This window comes from Botryllus schlosseri, chromosome 1 (genome assembly GCF_051294905.1).
Source record: "Botryllus schlosseri isolate E-star chromosome 1, Bs_hap1, whole genome shotgun sequence".
Taxonomy (NCBI): domain Eukaryota; kingdom Metazoa; phylum Chordata; class Ascidiacea; order Stolidobranchia; family Styelidae; genus Botryllus; species Botryllus schlosseri.
Window position 1 is genome coordinate 38,832,039 of NC_137236.1, and position 15,381 is coordinate 38,847,419.

The 15,381-nt window shown below is 39.7% G+C and overlaps 1 protein-coding gene across 1 annotated transcript in view; it reads left to right on the forward strand.

Moving 5' to 3' along the window:
* Positions 1 to 15,184: 15,184 nt before the first annotated feature.
* The window catches only part of LOC145436473 (dipeptidyl peptidase 4-like), a 58,706-nt gene continuing 58,509 nt past the window's right edge, over positions 15,185 to 15,381 (forward strand). The window contains exon 1 of the mRNA XM_080313839.1: positions 15,185 to 15,282. The gene's annotated coding sequence lies outside the window, so the exon portion shown is untranslated. The remainder of the gene's footprint in view (positions 15,283 to 15,381) is intronic.

A 15,381-nucleotide genomic window follows, 5' to 3' on the forward strand; every position in this document is an offset into this window, starting at 1 on the left:
TAGGCAGTGTTTATAAACGAAGCCTAGCGTCAATAAAAGCAAAATCACCGCTGTTTACCACGAAGTCAGATCTATTGTCTGGATCTCCTGACACTTGGTCCGTGAATTATTCAGTAGAGTCGTGTCAGGGATATAAATTAAACCATAATTTCTATGGCAAAAGCCGATTGGCTAATTTGAGTGACGTGAAGAAGGCATTACGAACACATTTCCAATCAGTTAAGATCTGTGATTTTATGTTTCGAAATGCATGAAATGTTTATTTCTAAAATGTTACATTCTTCTATCATTATATAGTCGATCATTTCCGAATATCAATCATTAAAACTGTCTATGGGTCTGGTCTACTGTCAGACCCACACCGTATATATCCTCTATTATACCACCTTTTATTACCAAAATTCGCATATGTTTTGCGTACAGTGTGATCACCTACAACAGTAGTTCTCAACTTGTTTAACCGTGACCCAAGACTGCGTCATAATATCTCGCAATCCAAGCCTCACACATCAACAAGACTACATTTCTAATATTAGTATGCTAGAACGCGCAGACAGAAGTTGTACGCAACGCAGCTCTCCGACAGATATTACATACACATAAAAAGACCTCACTGTTGCCGTCGCGACCCAAATTCATATACTATTAGTCCATACAGTCTGCTATATTGAATCCTCATTCTTCCATGATTTCTCAGCGAAATACAATTCTTGATATAACCAACGTGTAAAAATGGACACTGAAACGGCCGATTCGTACCGGTTCAAATGTTACCAAATATTTATCTTTGACTGGGACACTTTATGACCTGCCGGAGTTATCAAAACAAATATTTCGGTCATCATGCTTTTGTTGTTAGGCGCGCCTTGCCCTTATCGAATGCGAGTCACAACGTTGAGTCACGTATTCCGTAACCGCTGTATTTTAAACAAAATTAAATACGTTTCGACGAAAACAGACGACCTGAATTTCAGTTGTGACCACAAAGACTTAATGGAAATCGCGGGTCACATATCTATACTGAAAATCATATTCTGAATAAGTGCTCTGGTAAGTTTCGGGCAATGACTTCTTGAACTCGGCACCGTCTCGAAATGGTCAGAAATGGTCAGTCAATTAATTACTTACTTTTATTTTGTAGGAGAACTCAAGTAGGTTACGCGTATACTTGCACTACTTACTCTAGTGATCAGCATTTAATACTAATTCCACTTCTACTTAACAGTTATCAGTTTATTTTAGCAAAACCAAGCTGGCAAAACCAAGGTTGACATACATACGTTCAACTGACTTGAAAGTCCTGACTCTTGCCGTATTACACTTGAGTGAAAATTTAAGATGTTATTTTTATTTGTACCTGAGTACTATAAGGGCTGCGGAGTCGGTTCTTTTTACTACATCTTCCAACTCCGCCTCCAGAGGTTTTGAATACACCGACTCCGTATCATACTCCAACTCCGGGAATTTTAAATACACCGACTCCCACTCTATTTCAGTCTCCGAATATTTTCTCCACAGAACTCTCACTCCGACTCCAACTCCGACATTCCTGTAAATCTACTCGGAACATTATACCACTATTACACTTTTCAGACATGTATGGTTCGCTGGAATTATGAAAACTATACTTACAGAAAGAAATTGAGTTTGTAATGGTTCCAACAACGTGAAATACTTGATAACTTCTGTAACTGTAACGGCCCGTTTAATAACATTTGATTCGATTTTAAAGTACGTACTTGGAGTCATAGCATTTTAACGAAATCCGTCTCTGACTCCAGCCAGTATGTGCTTCCTTTACTACGACTCCAACTCCAAGGAGTGCTACAATATTTCTGTGACTCCGGCCCCGACTCCTAAAAGACAAAATTTTACGAAACTTCGACTTCGACTCCGCAGCTCTGGTACCAACGATGGCAACTTTGACCACATCTGCCGAATACTCGTTTCGATTTGTCGATGTAGCTCGAATTGTTTCGATTCAGTCACACTCATCACTTCTCGCTTACTGATATTATCTCGCTGAACTCACAATATCAGCATTTTCAGTTACTTTTAGTACAGCAAACCACGAAACATCTGACTATCCCACACGTCAACATGTAGGAACGGAAAAGATTTCCAAAAATCGCCCGCCTACCATCTGACGGTAAATATTGTGACGGCGTGTTGTGCATTTACGAGAGAATTACCCGATAATTATCCACTCATAATACTCGTTACATTATTTAGGAGATTGCGAGGTCGTCTGCTCGACGTTCATTCACAATTCTTGACCCCGTGCTTATTTGTTTACGATCTTCTTCGCTGGAATGTACGCATCGATATTCGATGAAGTTATCACTGTCGGCATAGGAAGCAGTCAAGGTGTTGGCTTTGCATGTCATATATGATGCTTGCGCAATTCATGATGCAGGTTCAAACTATTTCATCGGATGCATAGTGTTCCACAAAAATCAAAGATGTCCACGGTCAGTAACGAGGTGCTCTTACTATTTCTGTTCACTCAAGTAGGTTATAGTATGGTACTTGTGTTGCTTCGTTTACTTCTACTTCAGATATTACAGTTACAAAAGGCAAGCTAGGTCCTGAACACTTACTTTCCTAGTAACTTGGAAATCGATATTCCTCCTTGTACTGGAGTAAACATTTAAGACGATATTTATACTTTATTACCAACTGAGGCTACTTTGACCCGATCAGAGACAGCCTTCCGCCATAACTTCTTACAATTTATGCTTTGAATTTTGTTAAGTCGAAAGATAGTAGTTTTGAGATATTCTTGCATCTCTGCGGGGGTTGATATTGTCGTGTCAGCTGGGCGAAAGTTGGCCAGTATGATGTTAAATTAATATATATATTAAAATATATATTAAAATCGTCCTTGGTCATTTAGCGTTAGTCGCGAATATGCACTCTGCGACTTCTTTCCGATCAACTATTAAAAGTATGCCAATATTCGACCAAATCGACTTTTCGAGACTAGGCACTTGAGTACGTTCAGGGTATTCACTTACTAGAATGAGCTAGGGTTACCATATGTCATCTTTATTCAGAATAGGGAAAATGTCCTTTGAGGACGCCTAAATGTCCTTCTTTCTGGAAATTCTTCCTTATTTATGGCTTTGACAGCAAGGCTAACTACATAAATGACTTCAAATCTGTATTGCGGACGTTCGAGCGGGTGAAACTGGTAAAATGATATTTTTTGAGTCTCCACGGCACAGCAGTGTCGTTAAAAATTGGGTAATTTGGGAGTCAAGTCGGAGAATGACCTTTTTTTTAATCGACACGACTATATTTCCAGTAAAAATTTTACAATTCTTTAACTTTTTTGATTTGTAAAAAGTTTCCTTATCGTCGGATTCAAAAATATGGCAACCCTATTTCAACACCTTGAAAATCTCCACCATCCCATTTGCCCAGCCTTACCCTACCAGCAGCACAAGAAAGCATTACGACGTCATACAGAAATCGATACTCGCACTGCCTGCTTCGATGACTAATCGAAACGTCATTACCATACCAACAATTGCAGTGTCCAGCTACAGTTATCTCATTAACTCTGAGAATAATAGCCTTCTTGTGCCTCGGAATGTGAGCTTCCCCGATTGAACGCAGTTTTGTACAATCGAGACGGAACAACCAACTCTCGCAATCAACCTCTAACCATTTTATGAACATTCTGTTCACTAGTAATTTTTGCTGGTATTTCCAGTCCATGGCATTGAATGATATATATTTATGCATATGACAGAAAGTACGTAGTTCTATTTTAGAGCAACACCGATCAAAATCACATGAGCTGGCCGTTATTTACAACAAATATAACTCTGAAAAGTATCTGATGCAATGGAATGTGCTATTATGTAACTTGCACTAATATAATCGTTATAGCGGAATTGAATAGAAATCATGGGTTACGGGATTATGAAGACAATATTATTTTCGCAATTATTTGCACTAGGCTATATAATTGACGTGTTGTCGAAAATCTGCATGTCATATATTACTATCCCCTGACAATCTACAGCTACCTAGGTTTTCGAACATCAAGCCATATATACCACAAATCGTGCTGTTAATATCTCACAATCGGTTCTGAATATTTCTGTAGTCTCTTCCCCACCTCCATACTACTAACTTATCGCTACGGTCTATTTCGTGAACGACCTGAACCAATTTAAAGACTGTAGGCTATCCGCTCCCGAAAAAGTCAGGAGCAGTTCTACAAGTAACCTATAAATACAGCATGTAATGCGCAAAATTATAGGCCTCTCATGCGCCTTTAATAATTACTTACAGCGGCACTGTGGATATTAATTCGACGACGTGTGAAACGAAATTGCGATAGTCGGCGAATGCATTACGGCTCGTATTGCCGGCTAGCAGTCTTTGAAGTTATATGACCGTATTTTGTTGGTTTGCATTTAATTTGAAAGCAGTATATTGAGAAGCATGTCAGTTATGAACATTGAAACTGACATTATTGGCAAATGCGATCGACAGGTAATGAGCATAAGCTGCTTTGTATGAAGATGTCAATTTAACAAGTCACAAGTAAGAATCTTAGAGAAAGAATGTAAAGATAACATCGCACGTCAAAGTCAAAGATGGCTGATAATTGAACCTGAACGCATCGTCAGAGTCATGAGGGCAATCTCTTATATTGCTCCCTGCATGCAATGGAACACAATCTGCCTTAATACGGACATAGGCGAATGTATCGGCTTCATGTCATCTATGACAGAATCCGGAGAGAAAAGATGATGCACACGAAAATACGCAACTAGTACTTATCCATTTCTCGATTTTAAAATAGTCCGAATTAGTCCATTTGTCCGTATCACTTTTGTAATACTCCTATATAATGCATTGTGTACTCTATAATCCATTAAGTCCGTCGCTCCCAACCTTTTTGTCTTAATTTCCCACTTAAGAATTATTCCGAGTCTACATTCCCCACTACCCAAAACGTTTTTCGTTACGGAGCAGCTATTTGCTTGTTTGAGTACACAAGACACACAGCCATAACAGTACGCAAGACAATTGCCTATAACTGCAACATTAAACGTATTCTGAAGCGATACCTGTATCCCTCAAAACTTGGCGAAAGCGTTATTTCACGTCATGCTGGTCGTGCTCGGTGGGTTTGTGACGCCATCATTGGTTAAAATGAGTTTTTGTGAACAACACGCAATATAATATTTTGGAAACATACATTCTAGAGCAATCAACTGGTAGCGGTAATTGAGCCGGTGTCTCCGTAAATTTGTAGACTGTCATGTATATAATGTTCTCCAAATGCGTCTATTCCCCACCAGAAACCATTGAATTCCCCACTGGTGGGGAATTCCCCATCGGTTGGGAACCACTGCATCAAGAAATGATTTTCATTGTATTGCAGTCTTGTGGTGCTTCGAAATGATGAATAATTGAATTGCGCTAATATTTTTATCACAAAACTGCAAGATTCACAAAATTGATTACACCCTTCAAAGACACTCTGATTGGAAATAAGCAACGAAATGACCCATAAAGTAGGTGGCCAGGGTCCACTATCTGTTTAATTTACACCGTATAAAGCGTTAATAAAATTGCACTCCACCACTGCAAAATGCAAAAACCCCTCACTCATTCATTCACGCGGCGTATATGCTTACAGTATGATCATTAGAATGCATAGGGTAATTGAATATGTTTAGAAAAGGATTTATAGGTAACGAAATACTGCAATTATTAAAATCCGGCTTATCTAAAGCGATCGACGATGTCATAACAATGCGGTACGCTCACCTAAACTGACATACAATCACACCACCTGACATTTTGCTCTGTACATCGGTTTGAAGTTACATATCTGAAATACGATTCTTTGCGATGTACATTGTACATGCGATAAGTCATGTCCCATATTCCCATGTCGATCAGAGGTATGTAGCAGCATTTCGCGTGCTTTAAATGCAGACTAAAGAGATCAGCCGACAATAAACGTTTCTTCAATCCGGCCCTAATTTTGGCTCAGCTGGTTCCTAATCACCAGAATCAAAGCGCTATCGGTCGATAATGAAAAGTATTACGCCAAGAGATGAAGCCTGTGTATACGCTGCGTAATACAACGAGATCACAGGGCATGCCACGGGGCATTTCCGAGTGCAAATTGAAATTGCCACCAGTATAGTTACAAATTAAACAGCAGAATCCTACTAGACCAATGGTTCTCAACCTTCTGTGCTCGTGAGCCCTTTTTGGTCCGGCAAGATTCGCCACAGACCCCTCAGTTTTAGTTAAAATTTAATTCAATTATCCTGCAGTCTGCTTATGTCTTGTGCAAATCTACAACTGTATACTGCGGAAAACTGCAAGAATTTTGCTATTTCTCAAGCATAGCCTATATCGTACTAAAGTGGAATTTGATGTGAATTTTATAGCTTTATAGCGAATTCGTGTAATCGGATTCCCGCAGCTGCAAGTCGGACGCAATCCTTGAAATATGTAGTCGCGACATGGAAATCCACGCCTTCGATTTGATGAAATAATTATTGCAAGGCAACTAAAATGAGTCTGCAAAGTAAGATGTTAAATCCTGAACGACCATTCTGCTGACGCGAGCCCTGAAGTTATAGCGGTTATGTAGAAAATCCTCCTCAAATTGTCTTCATTGACTTCGAAAATCAGAAATTAGGTTGTTAACAATCATGTTGCAAATTAATAATGTTCTCGGACCCCTAGAAAATGCATCGCGGACCCCCGGTTGAGAACTACTATGCTAAACACTCTATTTCATGTAATATCGGCGGGAAATAGTTACAGGTCAATGTGAACTGTCAACGCCCACAAATCCCTACAATATTTTAAGTGTCTTCGCTCTATCAGCAACTCAATAATCCGATAATATAGTCACTAATTACACTTGTGTTACGATCAAAGAGAGTAACTCGGTTCTGAAGTAATTCCGTCATTCTCTGTGATTGCACGTTTCAGCTTTTCGTATTCGATTTAGTTTCAATACTGTTACGCATTCACACATTGAAATACGAGCAGTTTCTACTCAATGAATACAAAACGGCCATGAAGATTACCGAGCCACGATATGACATGTCGAAGTCACCTACACACATATGTCATATTCATTTTCATCACTTGTCCTTTTGGTCATCCTTAATTACTTTTCAACAAGTGTATATGCTTCATATATTCATGCTCGAGCTCTAGTCTAGGATAAGGTGGGTGTCTGACTACTCCAAGTCATTTCGACACCCTCCTATCTTTTCATTACATTGCAATCTTATGTTGTATTGATCTGATATTAATTTCAATAAAATTACAGCCTGATTGACTGACACGACATATTAAATGGCATGTAAACCTAATATGTCGAATACCTGAATGCCTAGTGCCTAAAAATCTTCCTCGCAAAACATCCTCTACCTTTCTCCGTTGAAGTTACGAATACTTTGCACCCTGCAAATTTACTCAGCACAGGTGTCGTCTATAATTTTGTTCACGGAAGAACCTGAAATTAAGATCTCAATTCGTTTAAATTACGGCCCGTAACGTCTAATTCAAACCTGAAACAATTAAAATCTTCTCTGTCATAGAACGGTAACATACCTTTCTGTTTTGTCACGTTTGCCTTGACGCGCGCGCCTATTACTGTTTGTGAAACTATTACAATTGCTGAGCGGAGTCTCCATATCGATGTCTGTATTAGGACCGGGCATATTAATTCGAGTATTCCAACCCGAATCGAGTTTTGATTCGAGTAGAGTAGAGATGGAGAGATTATATTTTGAGTAATGAAATTACACTTTCGATGCTTGTTTGCTGCCATGGGAGCCATAAAATGTCGACTGGTCATATCAAACCCTCCAAAAGATGTTGCCCCAAGCACACACGGCAAGTTAGTAAAACTACAATCCTGTGCAGTATAGTGTTCGGCCTACAGCAGGGGTTCCCGAACTAGGGGTCTCAACCCCACTGTGGTCGTTTTCATTTTCTCTTGGGTCGCGAAGACGATAATTATAATCAAGAATGTCAATTAAGCAGATGCTATCGGCAGCTCATTTCTGAATATTTTAGCTCATTTTAAAAACAAAAGATAATACGACCTCAAGGAAATGCGAACCCGGCAAACAAAGTATCAGATCATTCGAAGCGTCATTTTAAACCGTTTACTACTATATCGTAAGGTTGGTGTCTGGTCATTAGTATGAAGATTAAAGTATCGGGAGTATTGAAACCGATAAGATGGTAAATTTTTCTTTCGGGAAAATTACAAGTGACCGGTAGTGCTATGCATTAAACGTATATTACGCAGAAATTCACGTAGCAACACTTGACTACTTCGTCGGATATGGATAGGAAATCATTCCAAAGGACCTAAATACGTTGCTCCACTTTTGATTGAGTTTCTTAATCCAAAGACGGAGGTTCTATAACTGTTATTACTGCGCACATAGTCACCAGCTTTCCAACATAGGCCGTGAGTAGGTTTGAGTGAAAATTTGACAAATTTTTAGTCATCAGCACGCCAAATTGAGAGGAGGGGTCGCGGAACATTCTTGAATCGCAATTTGGGGTGGCGACCATTAAAAGTTTGACAACCCCTGGCCTACCGCATTGCCTGAGCGCACCATTAATTTGTTATGGTTGAGAAAATATCAACTATATTTAATTTGGTTGGTGAGTGACATTACATTTTTGTGTACCATAAAAGATACATATTTAAACGTCAAAATTAGTGATACTCAGATATTCGATTTTGCTCAACTCTCATAATTACGCTACAGAAAACCAACCACCAGTGATATGCATCGTATAAAGTATAACCACAATTTACATTTCTCCGTGCATTTCAGAAATAACATTCACACTTTTCAAATACAACTGTTGCACTCAGAAGAACAATACTTTCAACCCGAAAATGTTAATCATTGGCGCATCTAAACATGTACAACGCGACTCATTCATTACAAATTACAGGAACACTGTCGGCGGCTTATAATCGAGAGCCGTCACCTTGTGCGAGTCAAAGCCGATTACCGCATATGTTCAAATGCAATTAACATGGCCTGAAGTGTCACATAGTTTATAAAGGCGGTGTCGGAATTTCAGCGGACTTCTATAAATCCAAGACATTTCCAACGACCATCACGTATAGCGTTAATATTCTGATGGCCGTCCGCATTATGAAGTCCTATCAAACTGATCTGATCATTAGCGGTAGATTGTTATCTTTAAATTATAAGCGTTAAAATCGAAATGAGATATTGATATCCATGAACCGTACTCGATAATCTGAGAGCATATTCTACGAAATACGTTCTGCGTCTCACGCGCAATGATACCGACTGATAACAGAATTATTGGCATATTTTCACTGTCAGCATGTCCGTACATGTTATGATGCTGATCACAAACTGACTGACTATCAATCCAGACTTGGACAACCACAAAATTTTCAGTTTTTTGAAATTAGATTAGAATAATTAGAATTACAGCTAAGCAATCTTGCTAACAGCCTAATATACTGTCTTTAATGAAGGCACTAAGGATGGTATAACCGTCAGCAACACGCTTCTTTCTTCTGTGCCATTAATTCTTTATTAATTCCGACAAATTATGACTAACCTTCCCGTCATTGTTACATTGCTCGCCTCAAGGCGCCTGAAATCTAGATACAGCAAGCGTAAGTGCTTTCGAAGATAAACCGTTATTATACAGAGCGAATGAAACATATTTGCCACAGGCCTAATCCGAAAATCTGGCTGTATTTGTATATACGTCACGACCTTGCCTATTTGTCAAAAATAAATCGTAACAAGAGGATGAAGGAGATACGTCTTCAATTACGTTGAAATTGTTGAACCAATCAACTTCGCATCTGTATTTGTAACAATATATATACGAATCTTGCCAGGGTTATACCTACATACATTTGAGCATAAATCTACATAAATCGTATCAACTGTATTCATTCTGAAGAGATGCTTGGAGGTACAGAACTTCAATATACTATTGAATAGTATATTTATACATCCATTCCCTCTCTACTAGATGCTGACGATTAGCCTTGACGAATGTCAGTCCGAAATGCTCAAGTTTACTACAATATAAATATTCTATTGGCTATTCAATTGTATTCACTCTATTCACACATTTGCGACAAAAATTACGTTTTCGATGCATTGCAAGTTTCCAGACTACTGTGTCGAGATTTGAACTCATTATTTCGATATCGTACGCAAAGCTTTGTCGCCGCTAATCCCTGGAAACTCCGAATTTGGTATTTTTTACCAAGGTGAATTTTAGATCAGATAACAGATGTTTCGAATGCGCTGTTATGTCCCGCATTATTTGGTCTTCAGTTTAAGCTAGCCAAATATCGCTGATGAATGTATATCTACAATATATAAATATATATAGGACTGCTGAAAAGTATCGGGACCGTTTTGCAGATTTCAAGGCTGTGCGTCTAATGGGAAGTAAAATATGCTAAGTCAGGATACTAGGTTCACCGCACGTGATATATTCGAAACTAATTTAGTAGGCTAAGTCGATATATGATATTCAGTCATGAATCGTATCGAGAAATTATTATTTTCCTATAGCTGCCGCTTCATAGAATCTCTAGGTTTCATGTAAAGCTCGACAGCTGTGAACATCACTGTGCCCATTCACAGTTTACACCAAATACACACTAGACCTCGAATACCGACTTGACCTGTACCTCAAACAACTTCCTGAATGTTGAATGATGAAGCATGCTGTTATAGAAGCCTGTCTGTTCCTTGTCCTCCAATATAGCGAGATAGTAACTGCGAATTCTAGTAAGGCCTCCGCATAAGTATGGTTCATTCAAGTTTAATGAGATTCCTAGTTGTTTATATCAACGTAGCCTGCGTCGTTAGATGATTTAAATTATGCCTTTAGAATGACGTACGTCAACGTGATGTGAAGGTCCTATCGTTATGATACGTTAAGGGTAACAGTAAATGCCTTAGCATTGGAATCATTATGAAGATATTGCTGCCTGTGTGAAAATTAGGGGTATTAATAGACCCACGCAATAGAACGAACGCGTTCGAAATATCGAGTGTCTAGGCAAACAGTGTCGTAGCATCGCGACATTCAAGATATCCGTGTAATTTTGAAGGCACAACGGTTGTGACCAATGCTGTTTGGACCGGATACAGACTAAGAAATGCGCACAATTGCTACAAAAATAAAAAGGTGAGATTATTCGAATTAGGACTATAATAAATTTTACATCGTAATACTCGATCACAACGGCATAGATATATATAACTAAAGAGGTATTTTTAATACTTGGTAGATATGTCAAACCCCTTGCCTATCCAGAATAAAAACTCTGGTACAATACGATCAAAATTTCAACCTCCAATGCACATCCTGAGTAAGTCGCAGACATTCATATTCGACTCCGATAGTCATCACTGTCTACCGAAGCTACGACAATTGTATTTTTAAACGATTGATACCTCAATATGTTCAAATCTTTCGATTTCTATATTCGGTCAAACGCGATATAGTTTTTAGGACACTGCCTTTGGTGGCGCTGCACTACACTGAATTCAGAAACGATAACGAACATCTAGACTACCTCAACCAAAGGTAGTTGGAATCGCTACACACGTTACAAAACCCAGGAGGTTGAGCTCACTGATATACCATGCAAAATCCCTATTAAGCATGAAAAGATATAGCCATCTGAAATTGACCTTGATTCTGGTGCTTTACAAAGATACATCGACTGTTATAATCTCCCTTCCTCTTAACCTGGCGCGGCACTAACTTCAGTACTTCGTAAATTTCGGATCATCCGTCGCCGTCATTACAGTAAAAATACCACGATGTGAAATTTGATGAAACGTCGATTTAAAAGAGAAACACGTTTCCCGTCAATTAAGACATAAATTCGCATCTTCGAAAACACGACTTTCGGTATCTCGGCAGATCGCCTACGGGTAAATTCAAATCAAGAATAAAGACTATTACTCTCAACTTTTGAATGGCATATTCAAAATGCCGTGTCAGTTCGATGAGAAGATCTTTGATGCGTATCTTACAATTTGTAACGCACTGCTCACAATATTTATGTCGTCATATGGAGTATGTAACTGATCACTTATCAAAATAAACTTTGTTTTAGCCACGGTCAAGCGACGGCAGTATAACTTTCTTTGAACTTCGCGTTCCAGTATATGGTAGGCTGCAATCGAGTACCTGGGTTTGTTTGTTTGTTTTATTCACAACATTGGCGCTTATCGCCTATTTGGTTATTTGCGCCCAGCACATTAATTGCATTAATACAAGGTCTTTTGCGTCCTTGCTTCGTTTTCTGGTCTTTAGCTGCCATCTTTCCAGAGCTCGGCTCTCTCTTCTTCTGGGCTTTTCAAGGCACTGTATTCACAGTGGGATCGGCGATGAGAAGCCCAGATAAACCTCCGACACATAGAAACATGGCAGAGCCGAGAATCGAATCAGCAACCATTGGTGTCGTGACTGCAGTGTTTAACGAACTGCGCGAATCGCTTCCCCGAGTACCTGGGTGATTCGATTCTGAATCAATTATTCGGCTTCGAGTTTAGTCTAATATGCTATTTTCAGCCATCTACTGCAATCAGTAGAATTAGCACTCTATTCTTGTGCTCGAAATAATTCGCCCACCAGGGTTGAAACCAAGTAACAAGGTTCCGAGTCACAAGTCAATCTCACTTTTATATAGCTTTGACTCGAGTCACGTCGAGTCATTTTCAATTCACCACCGAGTCAAGTCCGATTCCAAGCCATTGAGCTGAGCAGTAGTTCCCAAACTTTTCCCAACCATGTACCATTTCAAGGTTTTATGCAGTGCTCGCGTACCACGTACAAATTACGTGCTGCGAAGGCGGTCAACAAATATTTTCACCGTGTTGAGCTACCGAAGGCAGCAAAACAGAAACTAAACTGTCCATTTTACGGCGCAGAATAGGATTTCTGCAAGAGATCCATTTAGAATTCTTGTGGTTGAATATATTTAAACGGAATTCGGTAAGTTAAGAACCACAGTGCTTTACGACTACATCTCTTCCCCGTTGGTCGTCATTGGTGGGATTGTCCCTACCCACACGAGTCGTAGTGTTGTGACTCAATTCCGAGTCTGAGTCAATGTGTTCACTGTTCGGTTTCGAGTTTAATCCGGTTCAGCCCACTTTTCAACTCTGCTTGAGAATGGCTTGCATTCATGCTATCGTCATTTCCTCAGTCCTAGCAGTTTCTAGCCCTATTTTGCGAGTATCATGACTGATAGACGAAATACCAATAATGTGGTAACGTTACAAGTTCTTCGAAATTACAAGGAAATGCCTACCTTGGCCGTCCTATTCTTGAGTCATATGACTCGGTTCTAGTCATGCACAATGACTCGGGTACAATCCACAATTCCTACAGAAGTATTGGAGGTTTATCCAGGCTCCTCCTCGGCATCTTATTCTTGTAAGCGGTGTCTTATAGAAACCTAGAAGTGATCGGTGCTAAAGTCGGCAGCTAGGGAATAAAAACGTCGAAAATTGGTATGGTGTAAATAACTAGGGCTGGGCAAAATCGAGTACCTGAGTGATTCGATTCTGAATCACGTATTATGCTTCGAGTCGAGTCGAGTATTCGAGTATCACACATTATGACGTCATAACAGAATGTAATATGTCAAAGCTCAAATATGTAATTTTTATGCCACAGCAAAGAATATAATGCCTGTTATCCATCACATTGAAGATGCTTTCATATTTTTTCGACCATACCGATTTCATTGCACTTCGTGAAAAGGTTATGGGATGATTATGACTTCGAAAATGTGTTATTTCACGTAAGCTCTGTAGCTTTGTACTGTGCTTCGTATGCTTCAATGCAGCCAATCAGCGTTTTAAGCCTTCCACATTGGAAACTAGCATCAAAACTATAATTCTCGTTGATAAATTAACTTTCAGTAGCGAGGAGCTTGTAATTTCAGTACTCGACTCGAATCATTAAAATTAATACTCGATTCAGATTCGAGTACTCGAATCATTGTGCCCAGCCCTATAAATAACCTTAGTAGTCGAAAGACACCATGAATACCTCAAAACAACCAATCAACTCGAGTACAAGTCAAGTCAATAAAAAATTGACTCGAGTGGAGTCATTTAACACATATGGAAAAACTCGGGTGCCTTTATTTTGTACATGCAAGCTAATGAAAAGCTAATGCAGCTAATTAAGCTAATGAAAAGCTAATTAAGCTAATGAAAAGCTAATTGAGCTAATGAAAAGCTAATGAAAAGCTAATTAAGCTAATGAAAAGCTAATTAAGCTAATGAAAAAGTAAGCTTATGAAAAGTAAGCTAATGAAAAGCTAATGAAGCTAATGAAAAGCTAATTTAGCTAATGAAAAAGTAATCTAATGGAAAGTAAGCTAATGAAAAGCTAATGAAGCTAAAAGCTAATGACGCTAATAACTATGCTGTAGCACGGGGGCCTTTCGACCCGCCTGGCGGGAGCAGACCTTTTAACGTGGCTCATGCATTTCAAAGGGGAGTTTGGACTTTGAAAATTTTCGAGCTCGCCTATACTTTAACGTGGGCGACATAACTGCCGCAACTTTGCCGCGCGTCGCCTACCTGAAAACACGCGGCCCTATGGCAAACCGGCTATACTTGCTCGGATCGACTAGTCGCTTAGCTTTACGACGCACCGGAGCCGAAATACGACGTTTCGTGTTATAGCTCGGCTCCTGTGATGCCCAGCCCCAAGCTCGACCCCTCGTTGGAAGCGCCGCAAAGAGACGAAGCCGAAAGTTTCGGAAAATTAAAAAAAAATTCTTGGCCGATGCAGACTGAAAATGATGACACCGACGACGAGGCTAGCGTAAGCAACGATTCTGCACCTGTCAAAAACAGCATCGTTTTTCATGGCTTTGCACAACTTCATAATAAAGTGTTTGAAGTTGAGGATCAGTTGTTGTTTGTTTTTGGGGCATTCATGGTGTTTGTCGACTACTATGGTCATTTACACCAGGCCGATATTCTTCTTATTTTCCGTAACTGCCGACTCATAGCACGGCCCACCTCTAGGCTTTTGTAAGACACCGCTGACGCGGATGACGTGGCGGGGAGGAGCCTATAGGTAAATCTCCAACACTTAGGTATCGGAATTCGGAAGTCGACCTCGGTCGGACTCGAACCCGCACCCATTGGTGTTGCAGCCGCGGATTATACCACTGCGCGATCTCGCCGATCAGTTGTTGTGTCCTGCCTTACAAGATCAAGCAGGAGGTGCTTATGACAACCTCAAAAGCACATTTAAATGCATTCAGCGAAAACTGAGACAGGTGACATTGGA